This window comes from Onychomys torridus, chromosome 8, assembly GCF_903995425.1.
Source record: "Onychomys torridus chromosome 8, mOncTor1.1, whole genome shotgun sequence".
Taxonomy (NCBI): domain Eukaryota; kingdom Metazoa; phylum Chordata; class Mammalia; order Rodentia; family Cricetidae; genus Onychomys; species Onychomys torridus.
This window is the reverse complement of record NC_050450.1, coordinates 37,284,008-37,300,717: the sequence shown is the minus strand read 5'-3', so window position 1 is coordinate 37,300,717 and position 16,710 is coordinate 37,284,008. Positions and strand designations below refer to the sequence as shown.

General features: G+C 44.3%; 1 pseudogene; it reads right to left on the bottom strand.

Moving 5' to 3' along the window:
• Positions 1-3,102: 3,102 nt before the first annotated feature.
• LOC118588646 lies at positions 3,103-4,553 on the bottom strand (annotated as a pseudogene).
• Between the last annotated feature and the right edge of the window lie 12,157 nt (positions 4,554-16,710).

The window sequence follows — 16,710 nt, the reverse complement described above, 5'->3', positions numbered from 1 at the left end:
ATGTAGACACTGAAGTCAACCAGAGCCCACTCATTCTGTCTTGAAAGCTGTGATTTGTCACACATCTTTTGGTGCTACAGTCCAGGGTTGTATCTCCTCATCGCCCAGGCCTGTGGGTTACCTACACAAGGTTAATAGTTTAGAAGCCCTGTGTGTGAGTCTTCTCCCTGTGGAAGGTAAATGGGAGGGCTGTTTGCTTAAAGTCATCACCTCCTCCCTTCTGTAACAAGAAATTTTACAGCTGGTTGGTGTCCTGCTCCCTTCACCCAGTGTTCTAGGCATTGATCAGTTGTGAGTCTGTCTTGCACACGGCAGAGGTTTGGCTTGTCATGGCTACTTTGTGTGCTACTGTTTCTGAGTACTTAGTGTCAGTGAAACCTCTCAGGGATGTGGGAGCCACATCACAAGATCCATAGTAAGAAGGAGCCCTCAAAGCCCTGGAATGTCCTGACTCATGTCTGGGATTTCTGAATTTTTTTTTTTTTTTAATTTCTGCCCCATCATTTGGTGGTTCTTCAAAGCCGGTTTTGATATCTTCATTCTTCCATGTGACCTCATTAGATCTAAGAAGCCAGCCTTTCTTTTGTGTTTTATGAATGAAACCAAAAACCAGAGCACCAAAATATTCTTTTGTAAGATCCTATTTCCTTAGAGCTCTTGGCAGGCTGAGATCTGGACCTTGGAGACAAGAGGCAGGTGACTTTGATATCAGAATCCCAGACTATGCTCACAGGAGTGGGAAAGGATGGTGGGAGGTCAGGAGCTGAGACCCGAGTTTCTCACACATAAAGACTTATCTCTGTATTATTTTGAGTGTTGTGCTGTGAGCCCACCACAATGACTTTGATGGCACTGCAGTAGCCACATATTGATGGTCTCTCTGTTGCCCTTCTCCTCATGTGTTTGACAGTGTTTTCCTGGTATAACTTGATTATTGACAACTTTCCACAGCATGTAACTATTCCAAGAATGTGCAGAATCTTTGCTCACACACCCACACATGTGAGTAGCTAGGTGTACTGCTTCATCTGTTATACAGGAACAAGTACCCACTACACAAGTAGAGGCATATACCAGCTCATAGACATGCTCACACACACATGCATAGGCACAGAATGTGCTCACAAGAATGCAGACACAGCTTTGTCTTTGATCTGGGATGATGAGGACACCTATCACCTGCTTTATAACTAAAGAGAGAACCATAGTGTTCCTCTTGGAGACACTGAAGGTGTCTTGGCTCCGAATTAAGCAGAATTGGTTTCTCTGAGACACTGAGACTGCAGCTCACTCTTGTTTCACTTGTTCCTATGAACCATGGAACCCCCCCACCAGATGCTCTGAGAAATACTCTCCACTGGTCTCCGGCTATTGTAGACATAAAGAGAGATGTCTGGTACTGTTAACTGGGCCAAAACCTGTAGCTGGCTAGGACATAGGTCCTAGTGGGAGAATCTAATACTAGTATTCTCCTAAATGGACATAGTAATAAATTGCTCCTACATTTTCATCTTTATACTCATAGATTAGGACCTCTCTCAACTCTTATCAGAGAGGCTCCTTTTGCAATCATTGGTGATTCATATAGACCAACAACTGGTTAACATTCAGAGAATAAGAGATCATGGAGTGCTCAGTTCTAAATGGTAACTCTATAGCACACTCCTCTTCCCACGGCTCAGAGATATTGCAGAAGAGGTGGGAGAGAGATCATAGGAGCTGGAGGTAGAGAACATGTGCAGATGGACATGGTGGGAGTATTGCATATTTGTTGGGCATGGTGGGAGGGCTCCATATTTGCTGGGCATGGTGGGAGTGTTGCACAATTGCTGGACATGGTGGGAGTGTTGCCTACATGAACTCTCAGAGGCTGTGTCAGCATGAACAAGACCTGTACAAAATCAAGCCAGCCCACACCCTAGCATGTGTGGAGAAGAGCTCATGAAGTCCCACCCCTTTCTGAGGACCTATTGACAACTGGGGTCTTCCGGAGGAGGGAGAAATCAGTTTTCTCAGGGATGCCCCAGAGAGGCTCCCATGATCTAGTAGATACGCCTACACCCATGTGCATACAGGCAGCACCAAGGGGCCAGTAGACTTTTAAAGAGTGCATTGCTAGATGTGGTGGCACACCTTTAATCCATCATTCTGAGAGCAAAGGCAGTTGATCTCTGAGTCTGAGGCCAGCCTGGTCTACATAGTGAGATCTAGGCATCAAGTAGTGATATAGTGAGCTGGCCTCAAAAGAGAAAGAAAGAGAATGAGAGAGAGAGAGAGAGAGAGAGAGAGAGAGAGAGAGAGAAGGAGAGAGAGAGAATGGAAGAAAGGAAGGAAGGAAGGAAGCAAGGAAGGAAGGAAAAAAGGAAGAAAGAGAAACAGAGTACATGAAATTGGGATAGAAATATGGCAGTGTGGATGGGGTAGGAACTGGAGAGGGGAATGATGGAATGGATTTCATAAAAACAAATTATATGCATATATGAAATTCTCAAACAATAAGAAATTTAAAAATTAAACCTCTGATATATTAATAAGCAAATTAAATTCCTGAAACTCACCCAAAACTAAGAAATGATGCAGTAATAGTAACAAAAGAATGTTGATTTGGTCGGAACCCATTGTGTAATTGTGTTATGTTATACTGTCCACATAATATAGACAAAATTACTTGTGAATCAAAATAATTTAAAAATGCTTAGTGATATGGAAGTTCTGACTACATAGATTTGACAGTCACATGTTGTATATCTGTGGTAGTCAATGGTAACTTTCAACTTGACAGAATCTAGAAATACCTGGAGCATGGGCCTTTCTGTAATACCTGTGGGGGAGTATCTTAGCTAAATTAACTGATGTTGGAAAATCTGTCCTCACTTTGGGCCAGACTGTTCTCTCAGCAGGGCCTCCTGGGATGGAGAAAGAGAGCTGAGCACTAGAGGGAATCCATTGCTCTTTCCTGATTGTGGATGTGATGTGACCAGCTGCTTCAGCCTTGATGGACTACATATGCTGTTCAGTCACTGTGGGTCAGGCTGTCCCCACTTGTACCTAGGGACTTTCTCTTGCGAGTTAGTTGGAAGGAAATGTGTTTTCCAGATGTGCTCACAGGGAATGGCAGAGCTGCCCCAGGGACCTCAGCTCCTTCCTCCCTCTTCTCTTGGGGCTGCTTGTTTGGGACTTAAAGAGAGACCGTGTTTGGCTCAAACTCAACATGATTGCACCTCCATGCCAGTCATTTTTCACCGTTTTCCTTAGGCTGTGGACAAGGGCTAGTCCTCTAGGGCAATCAGGGAAAAACCTCTTTTCAGCCTCGGCTCTCCCCAGAGGGCCTTGACTGGATCTCTGCCACCAGGAGGTACAAGGGCCTTCTTAGCTCCTTTAGCATGGTCCCAGAGGCATCTGTGGCAGGCCTCACTGGAGTTATGTCAACAACTCCCCCCTCCCCCAGGACTGCCTTTCTCAATGTTTTCTCTCTCATTCCAAACATACTTCTCTTGAACTTTGCCTGACTCAGGAAGTGCTCATCTGGAGTTTTCAAATTCTTCAGCCAGATGGAAGCCTCTAAGGGTTGATCAAAGCACTGTTTGTTACAGGTGGATTACAGATGCTCCCTGCAGTTATTGTCCGAAGGTGAGCATCTGGGATATGCAGAATCAGCCAGTCATGTTTTGCACAGAAATGAACAGCATGGCAGAGACTGAGATTTTCTTTCTGTTCCCTTCTCCCCGAAGAGAAGCTATCCACAGCTGGTTGAGCAAAATCGGTATTTTTCAGGTGGCCCAGAAGCTCTAGAGCTGGCTTCTTAACTATCAGGCAAGCTTCGACAAGTCTTCACCAGCATCACATATGGAATAGGCAGACCACGAGGAAATATTATCTTCAGCTCCTGGAGGGAGATGCTGCAGTGATCCTTTACACTGTTTCTGGTGGTTAGGCGGGTCAGTCTCTCGTGGGAGGAAACAGCTCTGGGATATCCAGCCGGAACCTGACTGCTCTGAGATGCCTGGACAACACATGTAAGAAACAACTTGGGTCCAACTTCTGGACCCTGGAGAAAAGCCTGGTGTTGTTTATTTTGGCTCTTTCTGGGGGGCCTGCCACCTACCTCCCAAACACATCACTCACAGAGCCTTATTGTTACTTATGAATGCCTGGTCTTAGCTTGTTTGTTTCTTGCCAGCTTTCCTTAAATTAACCTATGTACCCTTTGCCTCTGGGCTTTTCCTTTTCTCTAACTTCTATAAATCTTACTCTTACTCCATGGCTTGCTGTGTAGCTGGGTGTCTGGCCCCTGGAGTTCTCCTCCTTCTCTGACTGCTAGACCACTGATCCCAGATTTCTCCCTCTATATATTCTCTCTGCATGCCAGCCCCCCCCCCCCCCCCCCCCGCATCCTTTCTCCTGCCTCGCTATTGGTCAGTTCTTTATTAGACCATCAGGTGTTTTACACAGGCATAGTAACCCAGCTTCACAGAGTTAAACAGATGCAAAAGTAACACTCCTTAAAATATTCTACTTCTGGTAATTCCTGTCAACATTGTCTTTGCCCTCATGAGTCCACCACCAGAGCTCCTGCTGCCGTGATATCGCAAGCAGCTGGATCTGAGGTGCCCATCCAGCAGCCGAGAAGCAATCTCAGGTCATGTGGCAGGAAAGCTACTGATCTTTTAAAGTTGATTTTCTATTCTGTTACTTTGCTGTTACTTTGCTGTAAACGTTGATCTAGAAGCTTTCTGGTGGACATTTTGGGACCTCTTAGGTGTATCATACCATCTGCAAATAGGGGTAACTTGGGTTCTCTTCCTATTTGTATCCCTTTAGTTTCCTTTCCTTGTCTTACTTCTCTGGTTAGTAATTCAAGCATTCTATTGAAAAGGAGTGGGGATAGTGGGCGGTCCTGTTTTGGTCCAGATTTAAAGGGGTTGCTTTAAGTTTTTCTGCATTTAGGATGATGCTGGCTATGGTTTATTGTGTGTAGCCTTTATTGTGTTGTGGTCTCTTTATTCTGCTTGTTTCTATTATTATTATTATTATTATTATTATTATTGTTATTGTTATTATTATTTTGAGACAGCATCTCTTTATGAAGCCCTGGCTGTCTTAGAACTTACTGTGTAGACCAGGATGGCCTTGAATTCATAGAAATCTGCCCAACTCTGCCTCCCAAGTGCTGGGATTAAAGAGATACTCCACCATGCCTGGCCGCTCTAGGATTTTTATTATAAAGGCATGTAGGATTTTATCAAAGGCCTGTTCTTCATCTATTGAGATAATCAGTTTTGTCTTTAAATACATATTTATGATTTATTACACTTATTAGTTATGTATGTTGAACTATCTTTGTATCTTTCAGATAAAGCCAACTTTAACTTGTCTAGCAGGTTGCAAGAATATATTATAGAGATTCAGCTGTGTATTAAAGCTATACTTTGACCGGCCAAGGGTATGTCAAATGGGAAGCCATTTATCACAGAATATTTGGTGTTATGCAGTCTTAATATTTCAGCTGTCTTCTGCTATGAAATTCTTGCATGCCCAAATACTCACAGACCATATTGACAAACAGCTAAGCTTCTCAGTTGCTGATCCACTAGATAGCTAACACCCCTATAAGGCCTAGGAGACAAGCAAGCTGCAGGTGCATAGCTTTGTTTCTTGTGCAAATGAAGCTCAGACTATCCCCTTCCTTCAAGCCTAGTGGCATGGCAGAGAGATTGACTGAAGACTATAGGGCTTTTTGCAATACCAGGGGCAGTAAAGACTGGAGCAGAATTCCAAAGGCAGACACATAACCAAGTGGCCAGAGAGAGGAGAGGAAAATAGAGCTTCTGTAGAGGGTAAAGCAGATCTCTTGTAGAGTTTATCAGGGCCATGGGTAAGGAGCCAGGAAGGTGAGATGAAGGACGAAGGAACAGAGGACAAAGATCAGGTCAAAAGCATAGGAGCTTACTAAAACTATGAGGACAGGAAAAGTGGGCACAAAGAGGAGCTGAGTGTGAGGACAGAGCTGAGGCTGTGTAGACAGGATTTTGTCACAGAGGAATAAAGTTAACAGACAAAGAGTGTAGTGTTTGTAGATTCCTTTCCATCAGATACCCCACATCTGAGGTAGTGGTAGCATCTTCCCTAGGACGCTGGGAGGAATTTTTCTCAGGGCAGGAACCTGGGAACATTCCATTATCTTTAATCCTGGAAGATCAACTTTTTGAGATATGCCTGTATTCAGTTTAAAAATTTTCTTTCTTTTTTTTTTTTTAACAGAATTTCTTTATTGATTCTTTGGGAATTTCATATCATGCACCCTAATTCTACTAACCCCCCAGTGTCCCCATATCTTCTCCTCACCACTGTAGCACCCAACCAAAAAAAAAAAAAAAAAAAAAAAACTTAAATCAAACCAAACAAAAACAAAGTGTTGTACCCATTTCTCAAAACCCCCAGAGTGCTGTGGATATTGCTCTGTGTAAATAAAATTCTGATTGGACAGTGGCCAGGGAGAAAGTATAGGCGGGACAAGAGAGAAGAGAATGCTGGGAAGTAGAAGGCTGGGGAGAGACACTGCCAGCCGCCACCATGAAAAGCAACATGTAAAGACACTGGTAAGCCACAAGCCATGTGGCAAAGTATAGACTAACAGAAATGGGTTAATTTTAGATAGAAGAAGCAGATAACAAGAAGCCAGCCACGGCCATACAGTTTCTAAACAATGTAAGTTTCTGTGTGCTTTCTTGGTTGGGTCTGAGTGACTGTGGGACTGGCAGGTAAGAGAGATTTCTCCTAACTGGGCCAGGCAGGAAAACTCTAACTACACCAGAGACCACTAAGGAGCCGGTTTCTGATGCAAGCACGCAAGGGTCCTTTTATTCAGGTTCAACCTGGGCCAGTGCATGGCAGATGGAAGGAAATGTGGCAGCAGTCACGAGCCCAGGTGTAGAGGGTTTGTTTTTGTTTTGTTTTGTTTTGTTTTTTAATAGGGAAAAACCACAAGCCAGAAATTGGCAATTTGGTATTGGGTAGAAGGGGCAAGGTGATTTTTTGAAACTATTGGTCTAGACTTTTGGTGGGGAACCACAACCCGCTGAACAGGATTATCTGGACTGCTCAGCAGGATTATCTAGATATCTCTAAGGGCCATAAACCACAGACAGGATCCTATTAAGCTTTCCTTTCCTGTATAAACAGTAGACAGGATGTCTGCAGGAGGATGCTGCTCTGTATCCTTCGAGTTATCATGCCATATTCCTGAGCCTGTAAAATTAAGTCTAGGCCTTCACAAAAGCAAGCAAGCAAGCAAACAAACAAAAACAAAAACAAATCAAACCAAAAAACCACCCCTCTTTGCTGCTGCTTTTTTCCCACCTTTCCAATACCTCTCCATTTTTCCTGGTGGCTTTGGGAGCAGTGTGTCACACAGTATACTTTTTTGTCCAATCACCTTTGCTAGCAAGTGTTCATTGCAATGAGTCACTGGTCTGTTTCAAGGCCTCTGGTTTCTGGTACACCACCATCACTGGATCCTCATCGGAACTCCTCTGGGATATCCTGCAGCTGCTTTGAGTCATGGAGCTCCTGTGGGTATCATTCCACAGGACCAGTCCATTCACGAGCTCCAGCAGGTCCTATCTGGGTAGATGTTAGGGTGAGCCAACCCAAGGCCTGGCTGTGGGCCTGGGTGGTAGCTGAGCTGGTCAGTCTGGGGCACTGGGGCTGCCCGCTTCAGGTGAGGGGGTGGAGTCAGCTCTCTTATGCCCATGCCATCAAGGCCAGCTCTTCCTCACCTGTGGTAAAGGGTGGGGCCAACCCTTCTGAGTGCATGAGCCAGCTCTCCTGTGAGGTTGGGACCAGCTCTCTTGCTGCTATTGTACCTGTTTCAAGAAACCCCCAGAGACCACCAAGGAGCCAGTTTCTGAAGCAAGCACATAAGGGTCCTTTTATTTTCAGGTTCAATCTGGGCCACTGCATGGCAGATGGAAGGAAATGTGGCAACAGCCATGAGCCCAGGTGTAGAGTTTTTATAGGGGAAAACCACAAGCTGGGAATTACACACTTGGGATTGGGTAGAAAGAATATGGGGCAAGGTGATCTTTTGAAACTATTGGTCTAGACCTTGGGCCTGAAACCACATTTGAAACCATTGGGTTAGGCTTTTGGCGGGGAACCATAACCCACTGAACAGGATTATCTGGACTGCTCAGCAGGATTATCTAGATATCTTCAAGGGCCATAAACTTCAGCAGGATGTCTGCAGGAGGATATTGCTCTGGTCCTTCCTGAAACTGAGTACAGAAGGTGGTCTGAGATGTTGGCCCTTTCCCTAAGATAGAGCCTGTAAAGTTAAGTCTATGCCTTCACACTGCAGTGCCCATTGAGAGGCAAGGCCAGCTTTCCTAGGGCCAGTGAAGGGCAGGACCTGCTCAGCTTGGCCCTCTGATTTTACCATGTATGGTTCCTATGGCTCTTTGAGGTGACACAGGCTTCAGATATCAACACAGACCCCAGTTGCAGCTGGGCTATGGACCCAGGCATGGCACTCAGCAGCAGCTCAGCCCAGACGATATCCTGGCTCCTGGTAGAAGACTGGTGACTGAGATCAGGATGGCTCTGGTGGCAGCATGGCCCCTAGACACCAACAAGGCCATAGGTTGCAGCCTCAGCCCAGACTTTGGTGGTAATGCGAGCCTCAGACTTCCACATAGACACCAGCTGTGGTAGGACCACAGACCCAGTCATGGTTCTCAGCAGCAGCAGCAGGATCTGGATGTCACCATTGCCCCAGGCATCAGTGCAGCCCACTCAGATCAGCACAGCCCCAGTGACATTGTGGCCCATGGACACCAACATGGCCCCAAACCTCCGGCATCCACCTGGCTTTTGTTGATAACAGGAGCCTTGGGCATCAACACAGACCCCGGCTGCAGCAGGACCATGGACCCAGCCATGACCCTCAATTGCAGCTCTGGCCTGGATGTCACCATGGCACTGGGTTATAGTATGGGGCACTCAGGTTTGTACAGCCCTGGTTGCAGCCTGGTCCCTGGGCACCAACATGGTCCAGAGTGGCTAATTAGACACCAGGCAACCACATGGCCTTTGGTTGCAACAGAAGCCACAGCTGTGGACCCAGACCCTGGCTAGTGTAGAGCCTTGGACCCAGACATAGCCTTTAGCGGCAGCCTGGGCCTGGACAACACCAGGGCCCCGGATGGCAGCACAGGCCACTGTGATATTTTATTTGTGCTGAAAGGTGGTGATATTTTATTTGTGCTTTGATAAATAAAGCTTGCCTGGAGATGGGGGAAAAGGCCAGCCATTTTAAGTAAACACAGAAGTCAGTCAGTGTTAGCACATGCGCTTAATCCTGTCACTTAGCAGGCAGGGTCTCTGTGTGTTCAAGGCCATAGTAGGGAAGAGGTCAAGCTTGGTGACACATGCCTTTAATCCCAGTACCAACCACAGAGACCTGGAGGTCTGTACAGACAGGCAGTAGTAAGGAAGTGAGATGCGTAGGCTAAGAGCCAATGAGAGGGCAGAACAGCAAGGCAATAAAGGCATGGGAAAGAAGGGAAGTAGTTCGCATTGGAAGCTGCAAAGTTGGTGAGGTAAGGTTGGCTAGTGGCTCTCCCTATTTCCCTGATCTCTAAGGCATTTACCCCTATATTTGGCTCCATGTTTTGTTTTGTTTTTTATTTAATAAGACCATTTAGAAATTTGTCTACAGGCCACCCAGACCAGCTTGGCTCCAGTGGCAGCATGGCCCTTGGACACCTACATGGAACAGGTAGCAGCCCAGGCACTGGGCATTCTTTAGTGGCAACATGGACCATGGATGTTTATACAGATTCTGGCTATGGTAGGACCATGGACCCAGACATGGCCTTTGATAGCAGCTTAGGCCCAGATGTCACTATGACCCCAGGTGGTAAGCAGGCCTCCCACATCAGCCTACTCTACACTGCCTTCATCTTTTCCATTCTGCCTCTTCCCACAGCACATGAACCATTCCACTTCTCTTTCTCTTCTAGTTCTCTACCACATGTTTGCTCATCAATGGGACCCATCTGTTTGGCACCACCAGGGCTAGGCAGGCCATGGATGTCTTCTCACCAGCCTGGGCCTTGAGGGCCCTGGCTGGCCTGTGAGTATCTAGAACCTGCCTGAGCAGAATTGCATCAGGGTCACCATGGATTTCTCCCCACCAGCCCTGGCCTTCTGTATTCATTTTTTTTAATTCAAGATTTCTGTGGTTATTTTCATCAGTGATATGAGCCAATATGCTGACATTTTAACTGACTTGTTCTTGTGCAGGTCTTATTAGAGTAACCACAGCTACTGTGAGCTCACATGTGTAAAGTCATGCCATGTCCAGAGGACATTTTACACTACTGCTTCTTAGCCCCCAGCTCTTACAGTTTTTCTTTCACCTCTTCTGTGATGTTCCCCAAGCTTTGAGGATCAAGAGAGGATAAATACAGATGTTTCATCTACAGCAGATCTCCCTAGCCATTTTTTTTTCTCAGGACTTTGAAGAGTTATGAATCTCTGTAGTAGCTACCACCCACTAGAATACAAAGATTCTCTGCCTAGGGTTGAGAGTAGCACACGTTTATAAATACGAATATGAATGTTTAGAAGGCAGTTTGGCAAGATGGTTATTTAGTAAAACAAGATCAGTAGGTTCTCCCTGTGGGCCAATGACTGCTCTAATCTTTTTTTTTTTTTTTTTTTTTTTTTTTTGTTGGGGAATGTTGTGGGATGCCCTTCTGTATGCTATGAAGATACGGGGCTCCCATTGGATAATAAATAAAGCTGTTTTGGCCTATGGCAAGAAAGTTTACACCCAGGTGGAAAATCCAAGCAGAGATACAGAGAGAAGAAGGACAGAGTCAGGAGAGATGCAAGCCTGCTGCCAAAGGAGCAACAAGATGTCAGCAGACCCATAACACCACAGCCATGTGGCAACATATAGATTTATAGAAATGGGTTAATTTGAGATGAAAGAGATAGCTAGCAGGAAGCTAAAGCCATAGGCCATACAGTTTGTAATTAATATAAGCCTCTGAGTGATTATTTTACAAGTGGCTTCCAGACCATGGGTGAGAGAGATTCATCCCAACTGCTGGGCCAGGCAGGACCAGAGAAACTTCTGGCTATAGGGAAATAGTATTTTAAGGTGTGTTACTTTTGTTTATGTTGCACTTGTTTAACTCTGTGAAGCTGTGTTAATGTACCTGTCTAAAACAACTGATAGTCCAATAAAGAGCTAAATGGCCAATAGAAAGGTAGAGAAGGATAGACGAGGCTGGCAGGCAGAAAGAATTAATAGAAAGAGAAATCTGGGAGAGGAGAGATCTCTAGGAGCAAGAGAAGGAGGAGGATATCAGTGGTCAGCAACCCAACTACACAACCAGCAATGGAGTGAAAAAGAAAGGTATACAAAATTAGAGAAAGGTAAAAACCCAGAGGTAAAAAACAGATGGGTTCATTTAAAGTTAAGAAAAGCTGGCAAGAAACAAACTAAGCTAAGGCCAGGCATTCATAATTAAGAATAAGCCTCTGTGTGTGATTTGTTTGGTAACTGTGTGGTGGTCCCCCCCCCTCCAAAAGCAAAAACAACTAACAACATTTTGGTGTACCAACATGGTGCTTGGATTTCCATAGTGCCTGAGAAAGCTTTAAAAAAAAATGGCGGGGTTGGGGATTTAGCTCAGTGGTAGAGTGCTTGCCTAGCAAGCACAAGGCCCTGGGTTCAATCCTCAGCTACACACACACACACACACACACACACACACACACACACACACACACGCACGCACACACACACACACAAATGGCTCCTTTAAGAGTTTCTCCAGGACAGTTATTGCCAGACAATGAGCCCACTAGATAAAAAGTGCCTGCCATGGTGCAGGGCACCAGCATTCCATAGCTGGGAGGGGTTGAGTGTAGCTCCTGATCAAATGCACCTCCAATCAGGCCACAAGATTTAGGCTTGGCTTTCAAGACCTGAGAAACATGGGGAGAAACCAGAAGCCACAGGCAGAGGTCCCAAGCTGGAGGTCCCAAACCGCTCTGCTTAGCAGGGTTTTTTGCTCATCCAGACAAAAAAGGCTGAAAGATACACAAGAAAAGAGGTCCAGACAGGAAAATCTCTAAACAGATTATATTGTGCTTAACAATGTGCATAGGCTTAAGAAAAGGAAAAGGGTATAGTCATAGAAAAAATGAATAGTTAAATAATAAAGTCTTGAAAGAGAGAATAAAAACAATATCAAAGGAAAAAGCCACATAGAGATGGGAAACACACATGGAGTCTGGATCCTGTATGTTATTATGTTGACTTTGAATTTTCTGATTGTTGAGAAGCAAAAGACAGCTGTTAGGACACCTGGGATTGTAAAAAGGACTGCAATATCGAACCAACCAAGATGTTTTAGGGTTATCTTAACTTTAAAAAAGAAGTAAAAAATGTATTTTTCAAATGGAAATAAAAAATGCTTTGGAGTTTTGTTCTCACAGGAGATGAGAGGCTATGGATTCCTTTAGGAATAATATGGATCAGGTTTGATCAGGGGACACCTCCTGAATCTTGCCAGGTGATATCAACAAAGGTTACTGCTGGTCTTCCCAGGACTTGGTCATTATCTCAAAATTTTCTTGGGGACCCCTTAAGGTGCTTTTGCCCATAGTCAGCAAAAAGCAATTTAGAGAAAACTACACCCACATTCCCAAGAGTTGGGTGAATATGTGTGGCAGTTGGTTATTTGGTAGGTTATGGATGTTTGTTATCATTTAGAGGAATATAGAATATTGATACAAATTTAGAGTTATTTTTGTTACACTATAAAAATGTTTCTACTCTTGTTTGAGGTATTGTGCCTATGCAGTTCATTTTGAAATGTAGGGTGAAGTTCTAGCTTTTGAAAGCTATTATTATAAATTATATAGGATAATCAGGAAACATAGGTTAGTGGTTAGCCATTTATAACAATGAAAACTATAGATGTTAGGTATGCTTTCCAGATCATATAGAGATATACTTTAGATAGATGATCTTCAAACCTTTCAAAGACATACAGAATGTGACATTTAAAATGTTTTATTAACTTAGAGCTTTTCATGACAATGAGACAAATCTGCTCCTGGCAGTATCAATTTACTTCAGAGATGATGGGCATCAAAGAAACTCCTCATGGAGTCAGTTTTCAATGGGCAAGGTTAGCCATCAGGAAAGAAACTGCTCTTGCCTAGACTGATTGACAGTATGTTATATAAATTGGACATGCAGGACTCACAGAAAAGTACCACTGAACTTTGCCAAAACAAGGTGGTATGGTCTTTCAGGGTTCCTGATTCACAGAAGAAACTGCCAGACATTCCACAGGACATAGAGGAAAGTGACTGACAAACTTTGCCAATTTAGGCCAGATAGTCTTTCAAATTCTCTGCTTCATTGAAAAGTCTGGGAGACCAGGCCCCAGCTCCCATCTGCGCCTGACCTCCCATCTGGACCAGAGGTGAGTGCCTGAGGTTATAGTCAGAGAGGCAACCGCCCCTGGGTCCCACCCCTGGGCATCATCCTGGGTTGACCTGCCCAACTTCGCCCCAGTTTCTGGCCAATCTGTGGGCCCTGTGGGAAGGCTCCCCTTTTCCAAGACTGTAGGCAGACCCTACAGTCTCCATACCCTGCCCCCACACCCATTTGAACAAGACCCCAGCCATTTCCTGAGACTCAGAGACCAGCTCCCAGTTCCCATCCACCCTGGAACTCCCATCTAGACCAGAGGAGAGTACCTGGGGTTATAGTCAGAGAGGCAACTGCCCCTGGGTCCTATCCCTGGGCACCATCCTGGGAGGACCTGCCCAACTTGGCTCTAGTTTCCGGCCAATCGGTGGGCCCTGAGGGAAGGCTCCCCTTTTCCAAGATTGTAGCCAGACCCTGCAGTCTCCACACCCTGCCCCCACACCCATTTGCCCAAGACCCCAGCCACTTCCTGAGACTCAGAGACCAGCCCCCAGCTCCCATCCATCCCAGGACTGCCATCTGGACCAGAGAGACGCTCTGGTGGACACTACAACCTCAACGCCTTGCCCCCACACCTACCTGCTGGAGACCCCAGCCACTTCCAGAGACTTAGAGACCAGTGTCCAGCATTCCATCGTGCCCTGGAACTCCCATCTGGACCAGAGAGCCCCCAACTCCCATCCGCCCCAGAATTACCATCTGGACCAGAGCTTCCATACTGTCCTGGAACTCCCATATGGACAAGAGGAGCTCCCATCTGGACAAGATAAGGAGACCCCAGGGACTTCCTGAGACTCAGAGTCTAGCCCCCCAGCTCCTATCCAGCCAGCACTCTCATCTGGACCAGAGCTCCCATCCAGCCCAGAGCTTCCATCTGGACCAGAGAGAGGCTCCCTAAATCTGTCAGCTCTGTCTGGACCAAGTACACTGATAAGACCAAGAATGAACACAAGAGGAGATGGGCAGATGCCAAGGCAGAAGTCCATACAACAAAATAAAGAGCAATACAGCATCACCACAACCTAGCCCTTCTCCAACAGCTAGACTTGAACATCATGGAATGGAAGAAGAAGTAGAAGAAGAAGAAGAAGAAGAAGAAGAAGAAGAAGAAGAAGAAGAAGAAGAAGAAGAAGAAGAAGAAAAAGAAGAAGAAGAAGAAGAAAAAGAAGAAGAAGAAAAAGAAGAAGAAGAAGAAGAAGAAGAAGAAGAAGAAGAAGAAGAAGAAGAAGAAGAAGAAAACAACCATATAAGTAACATCATGAAGAGGCTAGAGCCTTATATAGAAGAAATAAAAAATAAAGTGGAGGAACAGATAAACAAAAAATGGGAACAAAGGTATAAAAAACTAGAGGAAAGAACAATTAAAGCAGAAGAAAACAATAAGTCCCTGAAAGAAAATCATGAAAAAGCAAGGGAAACAGTCCAAGACCTGAAGAGGAAAATAGAAAAAATGAGGAATACACTAACAGAAGGAATGCTGGAAATAGAAAATCTGAGTAAACAAACAGGAACTTCAGAGGCAAGTATAACCAACAGAATGCAAAAGATGGAAGACAGGATCTCTCGTGTTGAAGATGTGGTAGAAGAAATAGATTCATCAGTCAAAGAAAACACTAAAACCAACAAAGTCATGACCCAAAATGTCCAAGAAATTTGGGACACCATGAAAAGACCAAACCTACAAATAATAGGGATAGAGGAAGGAGAAGAATACCAACTCAAAGGCACAGAAAATATATTTAACAAGATCATAGAATAAAACTTTCCCACCTTAAAGAAGGAAATGCCTATGAAGATACAAGAAGCCTATAGTACACCAAACAGACTAGAACCCCCAAAAAAGTCCCCTCACCACATAATAATTAAACAACTAAACGTACAGAATAAAGAAAGAATATTAAGGGCAGCAAAAGAAAAAGGCCAAGTGACTTATAAAGGCAAACCCATCAGAATAACACCCGATTTCTCAATGGAGACTTTGAAAGCCAGAAGGACCTGGACAGAAATAATGCAGACACTAAGAAACCATGAATGCCAGCCTAGACTAATATACCCAGCAAAACTTTCAATCATCATAGATGGAGTGAACAAGACCTTCCAAGATAAAACCAGATTTAAACAATACTTATCCACAAACCCAGCCCTACAGAAAGCATTAGAAAGAAAATTCCAACCTAAGGAAGGCAGATACACCCATGAAAACACAGGCAATAGATAACACCACAGCAGTAAACCCCAAAAAAGAGAAGTACACACACACACTACCACCAAAAAATACAAATAAGAACAGGAACGAACAATCACTGGTCATTAATATCCCTTAATATCAATGCACTTAATTCACCTATAAAAAGACACAGACTAACAGAATGGATATAAAAACAGGACCCATCTTTCTGCTGCATACAAGAAACTCACCTCAAATTCAAAGGCAGACACCTCCTAAGAATAAAAGGCTGGGAAAAGACTTTCCAATCAAATGATCTTAAGAAGCAAGCTGGTGTAGCCATCTTAATATCCAGCAAAATAGACCTCAAACTAAAATCAATCAAAAGAGATGATGGAGGACATTACATACTCACCACAGGAAAGATCCACCAAGATGAAGTCTCAATTCTGAACATTTATGCCCCAAACACAAGGGCACCCGCATATGTAAAAGAAACATTGCTAAAGCTTAAATCACATATAAAACACCACACATTAATAGTGGGAGACTTCAACACCCCACTTTCACCTCTGGACAGATCAGCCAAATTGAAACTTAACAGAGACATAATGGACTTAACTGATGTTATGGCTCAAATGGACTTAATCAATATCTACAGAACATTCCACCCAAACAAAAAAGAATATACCTTCTTCTCAGCACTCCATGGAACCTTCTCTAAAATCGACCACATACTTGGTCACAAAGCAAATCTCAACAGATACAAAGCAATTGGAATAACCTCTTGTGTTCTATCAGACCACCATGGTTTAATGTTAGATTTCAACAACAGAAAACACTACAGAAATCCTACAATCTCATGGAAACTGAATAATGCTCAACTGAATCACCAATGGGTTAAGGAAGAAATAAAGAAAGAAATTAAAGACTTACTATAGATCAATGAAAATGAGTACACCACATACCCAAATTTATGGGACACTATGAAAGCAGTGATAAGAGGGAAATTCATAGCACT